Below are 7,833 nucleotides of genomic sequence, written 5' to 3' on the forward strand. Positions count from 1 at the left end.
AAGAGATGACATAAACCTAAATATATCACAATGAGTGTGAAGGTTGATTGCCTGTACGTGATTTCTCTAATACCCTTAAAATACAGAAACATGATTTCCGTATTGTACTGCAAACGTTGGAGTTTGTACGTGTGAAACCTCACAGTGTGACCAATGGGATCGGCATAGTTGTGCCTTCGAGTGGTGAGCCTTGAGTTTACGGTATTTGGTTCCTTTTTTTTTTTTAGATTAGATGTGAGTACTCTAGGCAAACAGCTGAACAAACTACTTATGCGTGCTTAAGTTAACTTTGTTGGCGTGTAATCATTAGCAAAAACGGCGAGACGAGTAAACGTTGCGTGAGGGTTTTCTGAAATATCAATATATCAATTATGTTCTACACGGAGAAAACATGGTGCGAACATGCTGATACATTTTAAAATAACACTTTGTTGTGACGCATGATCTCGAGCACGTTCTTTATAACACATGTACACGTGCATTAAAACGTGATCTTTGATACATTGCAAGCATTTTTCTTTTGCAGTAGACCCAATCTCGTACCCAGAGTCCTCAGGCTCTTTTGCCAGTGATTGGTCGCCAGGAGCTGGGAGAGACTCTGGAGAATTCGGAAAAAAAAAATTTTTTTTTGATTGGCTGCTCCTTAACGGCTTGCATTGTTTTAGCGCAGAAATCCTGCAATAATAAAATTCCAGTTCCCCAGAGTGTCTCCTGGCGACTAACCGCTAGCCAAAGACCCTGAGGACTTTGGGTATGACGTATGAGATTGCAATTTGACCAGATTCAAGAGCCCTCTTGTGTGTCGACCGCTGGACAGGAGGAACGAAAGCTCTTCCTAAGTGAATCAAGTCTGCATCCTGGCGGGAAAAGCTCATCCGAAAAATACCAAAAGTATGGTGGCTTGAGTTGATTGAGGAGTTAACTGCCCCGGGTCAGACATGCTGAGCATATATGTCTAATCTCTTTTCTAACCATATAACCATAATGATACGTGCGGTACCAAACAAAGGGAATGGATTTTGGGTCGTTTGGGAATCAAATAGAGACGATTTAATACGGTATCGATTTTGACTACTTTTGTCCTATTTCTACATGGTACCCACGACGAATTACCGCTCTCTTACTCCCCATCCAAACCTGGCGATACCACACAGTCCACACAGTGAACGAGTCTGTGCACTTGATGGACTCGTTTGAGGTCTCTCGCCCGGGCTCTATTGACAATTCCTGATGAACATTTGAGTTTCGCATCTCGCAGGGTGTTATGAGACGATTGGACACGAAACTGGATAAGACCGTGTACATAACCAAATTAATTTAAAATTGCAGAGACGCCACGCTGATACCCACACACTGTCGAAACTATTATTAAATTATAAAATACTGTGGAGCTTAATAACTAACACTTACTGTGGTCTAGGATAAGTTAGCCCCTGCGGCTGGATCGATTCGAAGACGAAGGCTCAGTAAACGAAGCTTCAGTTCTAAACAAAGCATAAAAGATTTTTTGTTAAATGCGGTAACTTGCGTGAACATAATAACAACAAACTTGATAAAATCTACAACAAAGAGCGCCTTTGAAGGCGAGTAACGCAAGGAGAAAGACGGGTTTGTTTTCGTAGTGATACAGTTGACCAGTTGAGAACAGGCGCACGCTCTGCTTTAGATTAAAATACCAATGGTTATTTAAAATGAATAGATCTTTGTCACGACAAAACTCATACCTTAACTTCTTCCCCTGTTTTACGTCCCTCGATATCAGAAAGATTTGTTTTTTGGCAAGAAAAATGAAAATGCGCGGCGGAACATTGGATCGGAAGTGTCTGAAGTTTTAACATGACGAGAAACTGTTTGAAGAAAATTGCAAAGATTGGCTCAGTGGTGGAAGCTCCTAGAACTCTACCCAGCTCAGAGGTAGGATCAGTGTGTTGTTAAGTTCAAAGAGTTTTCTCCAGGCTCTCTGGTTCTCTTCATCCCTCAAAACGCCCCATCGTTTCCCAATTTCTATTAAGATCTCGATATTAATATAAAGAAGCTGCATCAAAATCAACGGGCGGTCATGAAGCCTTGGTTCCTGTACGCTTCGCCCCTTTTGAATTTTCCGCATGAATTTGATGATGCTTAGCTTAATACAGGACAGAAAACAGCAAAACGGAGACTGTTTTGGCTTCTAATAGACCTTCAGTTGAGGTCCGTCATAGTTCGCATCCAATCAGCATTCTGATTTTCTGTTATCTAGCTGATACCGAAAGGAAAACAGAGACCACAACACGAAATCCAAAAATCAACTTTTTTTGTTTTTCCTTTTATGTGAATACTACAGCAAACAACGGAATTCAAATGATCAACCTCCGTTTCATCATATTCTTTCTTTTTTGTGTACAAAGCAAAACGGAAAACGAAAATGAACCTTCGTCTTCTCAAGCCTTGTTTCATATTCACACTAAAACAAACAATTACGATTAAATTTAGAAATACAGTTGACTACAAAAATAAGCGAAAAAACGGAACGACGTTTAAACAAAAACAAAACTAAATTCAACGTCCGTTGTTTCACTTCCCGTTTTAGGTGCAGTCTAAAATGAAACTAGTCAGATATTTCGTTTTCTGTACTGTTCAAACGCGGGTGATGTCTGATACCTTCTCTGAATAAAACGATTAGGGAAAAAGGACTAGTCTGAAAAGTCAGCCGTCTCCTCCCCCTACCCCACAGGGGGCGCGTGAGAGAGATCGAATTGAAATTTGGAAATGATAGGGGAAAACCGGAGTACCAGGAGAAAAACCTCTCGAAGCAAGGACGAGAACCAACAACAAACTCAACCCACACATGACGCCGAGTCTGGGAATCGAACACGGGCCACATTGTTGGGAGGCGAGTGCTCTCACCACTGCGAATACTGTGAAGCGCATTTGATCATCTCGTCATGGAATTATGCGCTATACAAATTTACAAATTTAAAAAGAATTTCACAATAATAATAATAATAATAATAATAATAATAATAATAATAATAAATGTAAATTCACTAACGTGAGCTGATTCTTTTTCCCACAGTTTTATTTCTGAAGACCTGCTCGCCGATCATACTCAAGATATTTAAGTTATCCGTCTTTCACTATGTCAGTCGGTTGGGTAAAAAAAAGAACAGGAAAGGAGAAAGGAGAAAAACATTGACAAAATAATAGATAAAAAATTCCAAGCGAGCGACTGCCAGCCGTTTACAACAAACAGCTCGATCGTTATAAGTGGAGTTGGGGCTCGTTTAATTCTCAGAGACACTTAAGATGTTCAAAAAGCATAACATACCTGAGAAACGTGAACAGGCAATGAAATCAGAAACGTGTTATGTCGGTCTAGTGTTGGTCAAAGAAACACTTTATGTGGATGGCTTAAAATATTAAAGCAAAATTATGCTCTCCTTAAAGGGGAAGTGTCACGAATATTTTGTACTTTTGGGGTGAAAATGGCGCTTCAGTAAAAGCGCGTAGTTTCAAAATAGTCCTCTTACACCGCCAGAGAAGGAACTCAACTGAAGTTTTGGAAAAAGACCAAATCACGATCTGTTCTAGCGCATTTTGGAAACGAAAATGCAGGAACTTGAAAAACGGGTTAGCCTAACATTTTTCAAGTTGCAATCCATTCCACCTCAGTATATCCATGACCAGGTCAATTATTGACAGTTTTAGTACTCTGAGGAAGTAGTTTGTTACAATACTGGACCGTAATTTTTAGGTTTCTGTTAACAGAAATACGTTTTGGGGGGATTTCAAATTACACCAAATCATCGTGACACTTCTCGTTTAAGCTTTGTTTTCCTTTATGATTGACGTCCTCTGCTCTCCCATCTTGCTCTCTCATTTAATAACTTGGCAACACGTAAACATATAATTTGAGCTGAAGGGCGAGGAATGTTGACCAAAGACACTTCCGAACACACGTGCCAGTTCTTCTCTTTTCAGACACTATGTGACGTCATTGTAGTGACTGACCAGACAGGGTATCTATTTTTCATTGTTGGCGTTCTCGGTAATTCATGAAAAGAACGATGTTGCTTGCCGGAATTTACTCTTAACTGAATTTCAGGAAAAAATTTTACAGCCTTTCCGAGTGTTGCTGTTGTTGTTTAGTTCTGGGAGTATTTCACGATTGCCGGATGGACGGGAGACGGACTATGCTCAACATCAATGAACAACAAAACTTTACTTTTACACGCACAAAATATCAGTCTTTGCAACAGCGAATATTAAACTCTATTAACTGGTTAACATATTTGCTAGGTGTGTTCCGATCTTCCGGTGTTTGGTCGTTCCGGTACTCCTGTGTTCCAGTATTCCAGCATTCCAAATTTTAGTACACGTCTTACTCTGGTGGACTATACCGGTGTCTTCTTGTTTTTTCATATCAGTTATCCCCAGTTCAATGAATTCTCATGTTGTCAGTTTCTGTTAGTAGTCGTGGTTGGACAGAGCGAGCAGAAAATTATAGGGAAGAGTTCGGTAACGCAACAAATCGATCCAAACTCTTTATGAACATGTATGAAGATTTAGACTTGTGAGTGGCCGGAGAAAATGGAGTTTGGAAATATAATACGTGACGATAAGAAGTACGTGACTCAAAGAAGAACTATATCGACTTCTGGGGAGTGTGAATATTAGCCTCCTGTCATCAAACATTCTTAGACCCCCTTCTTACTGCGGTCGTAATCTCGTAATCAAACTGCGGTCGTAATCTCGTAATCAAAAGATTTCAGGCAAGCATAAGCTGAGAACTATTCATTCCCGTTAATTAGAACGTGAGCAAAAGTTGAAAGGAAAAAGGCATTGAACTGTTGATCTCATTTCGTTGCATGCAACGACACCTTTGTCATAGCATAAATCTTATCCAAGAAATATATTTTCTCAAGTATATGATCTCAGCGTGGGGGAGTGACCGATAATATAAATATAGCTTCTTTTGTAGAGTGTGAACTTGGCCTCTTGTCAACAAACATTCGATAAACAATTGCGATCGGGGGAGGGGTGCTTCATACTGTGGGTAGGGAGACTACGCCCGAAACGGGTGCTAATTTCAACCTTAACTTGCAGTATACGAAAGGATAGAGAATTTTAATTTATTTTATTTTAAAGGGTCACAAAACAGACTTTAAAACGACAGAGTAGCAGTTAATACGCCACCATATGTGTACCACTAACGTAGCGGAACATTTCTCTGTCTTCTGCATATGTTTTATTTATGTAAAGGATTACCGTTTTGTATGTGAAAGGGTAACGGGTTGAATCCGGGGGGGGGGGAGGAGTACTCCTAAGAATTTGTTAGGGTGTGCAGATCAGTTCTTCAAACGCCGCTCTATTTCGTAATATTCCGGTAGCCTTTTTCAGACCTAGCCTCTAACTAGTTTCATACCCATTTTCAGACCTGATCTCTAGAATTCATACCCGCGTTTCTGCAAAATCCATACCGTTTTCAGACTTAAAGACCAAAATTGGTTAAAAAAAAACCATACCCTTTGGTGCCGCACATACCTATATAGCTTATGTAAGACAGTACCCCCGGAGGGTTGAAGCTTTGGACAGAGCCTGCGTTCGTAACTGATCGTACAAAAACAAAAACACGAACTGGAACTGTGGTGCTTTCAACCAATAGAATCGAATGAAGGTTGAAAGGAATTGGAATTCAACCTTTAGAACTCATTCAGTCTTGCAACGACGCGATAGATCTCACCCAACGGGTATCTTTCTCAAGCCAGCGTTTGAAATGAAACTGCAAAGAAGCCGAGATGAAGTCAAATCGGTAAGCAATCTCTGGAGAATTTTGCAGGTGTGTGGAGGGGATTATTCTGTGAATGGAAGGTCGATCAACGAGTGTTCCTTAGCGGAGGGGTGACGGAGAGGTTTCTGCCGCCCCCTCCCCACCCACCGCGCCACAAAAGACAAAAGGCATGTTTTCTGACCCAAATTCTTCTATCTCTACACTTAACCCCAAAACATGTTTTCCCCATTGAGATCAAAATAGTATAAAGTTATTCTTTTTTTTTTAAGCAAAACGACTCGAAAAAAATAATAACATCCTGCTTATACTTGCATAGCTGATACGAGAGAGTAGTCAACCAGTCCCCCCCCCCCCCCTCTCCGAAGATCGTTGCGGCGAGTTCAATAACCTTTTTTATCTCTGACAATTGATAGTGTCTAATTATATCTCTCTCTATTCGACAGATAAGAATGTAGACAAGCGATGAAATATATCAAAATTAAGTTAATTTAAATCATTCGAAATAAACAGAAGTCATGTAAGGAAAGTCTTCTTTGCAAGTGGTTGCGATTAGGAAGGAGAGAATAACACTGAAAGCCATCACAAACATTCATCTCCACAGCTGTTTACATCGTGTATGCCGTGAAAATCAAAACTTTGGCCATTTGCACTAGTTATCTATTAACAATTGAACAAAAGGTTCAAAAATAATTTTGTTTTGCCAGACCTGATCAGCGTAACCCCGTAGTTACTAAATCAAAACTAATTGAGGTGCAACTCAAAAACCAGAGTGAAAAATGAATCAGGATTAAATTGCTTCATTCAAAGGAGAAGGACAAGTGGCGACGGTAACGCGATAAGCAGACGCCCGACCAAGAAAGAGAGTACAGGAATTCTTTGTTCGAATAAATACGTTAACTATAATACATTCTCACCTTTCAAAGATTCGATCGCAGCTCGCAGCTCTCTGATTTTGGTCACTGGCTACCTCAGATTCACCACTAAGTCAGGTAATCTTTAAAGAGTGAAGCATTCGTCTTTTTGTATCAACATGAGCTCAGCTTTGTTCAAATCACAAGCGTTTGTGGCTTTATACATCTTGGAATCGCTGATAGAGTATTACTATCGTTGATTGGTTTCCAAAAGCATTAATAACTAGAATACTTCCGGTATCCGCTGCGCGGGCACAACTTCCGGTTGAAATACAAGCGAAAACAACCACCACAACAAAAAGAGCTGAAAAGGAACGGACTCGATGTAAAGGATGGCTGGCACGCGATGCCAGTTAACCGTTTGACTTCTGGCCAAGGTGTAAATTTGAAACGTAAATGTTAAAAAAAAAAAAATAAATAGTTCGACTGACATACTACTAAACGAAAGTACTGTGCGCCTAAGGGCATAGGCACACTTCACTTGAGAATTTGTTGAAAAGTTAGAGGAGCGTCTTTCGCTGACTACAGGATTAAGTCAAGCTGATGAGGCTTGCAGTAAAATAAGACGTGACAGCTTACAAAGCTAATAGAGTGTGTGCACGACGGCCATGTTGGAGGACCAAAACAATACAATGATTTTCCTTTGGGAAATATATTCTATTTTTATGCAAACATCTTCTATTGTTTTAGTCCTCCAACATGGCCGCCGTGCACACACTCTATTCCCGGTTGCCATCCGTGGCTCAAAAACGTCGTCCATCAACACTCTTGCCCAAGTTATGCCATAAATTTTAAAACAATCTGATGCATTTATAGAATCAATGCTACAAATCGATTGCTAGTCACAAGGATTTTAAATAAACCCGTAGGTCTATAAAAGGTTTTTATTGCATATAGAAAATTCTGGGCGAAGTGTGTTTAGCTCAGTATAGGCATTCTCCATTTACCCCATTATTGGTCATTATTCTGATCTGAATATTCTGCTGTTCAAATCGAGCAGAATTCGAATCTTTCAGCGTGATTATCGCCATGTTAAGGCTGCTATATTATTCCATGCAGGCATTTGTTACCTCACATTTTCAATTCATTAATCGTGCTTCCTCTTTAATCTGCTTAATGATCGGAATCAACCTGAAAGGAACTACAGACTAC

At 40.0% G+C, this 7,833-nt stretch overlaps 1 protein-coding gene across 5 annotated transcripts in view; it reads right to left on the bottom strand.

Annotated features, from left to right (window-relative positions):
• Nucleotides 1-6,951, bottom strand: part of LOC146473421 (uncharacterized) — a 47,794-nt gene extending 40,843 nt beyond the window's left edge. For 2 of the 5 annotated variants that reach the window (XM_085118082.1, XM_085118083.1), the window contains exons 1-2: nt 6,685-6,951; nt 1,411-1,484 (exon numbers count right to left, since the gene is read on the bottom strand). The gene's annotated coding sequence lies outside the window, so the exon portion shown is untranslated. The remainder of the gene's footprint in view (nt 1-1,410; nt 1,485-6,684) is intronic. The other 3 variants (XM_085118088.1, XM_085118089.1, XM_085118087.1) reach the window with 2 other exon arrangements.
• Between the last annotated feature and the right edge of the window lie 882 nt (nt 6,952-7,833).

Source organism: Pavona decussata, unplaced genomic scaffold, assembly GCF_977016875.1.
Source record: "Pavona decussata unplaced genomic scaffold, jaPavDecu1.1 SCAFFOLD_93, whole genome shotgun sequence".
Classification (NCBI taxonomy): Eukaryota; Metazoa; Cnidaria; class Anthozoa; order Scleractinia; family Agariciidae; genus Pavona; species Pavona decussata.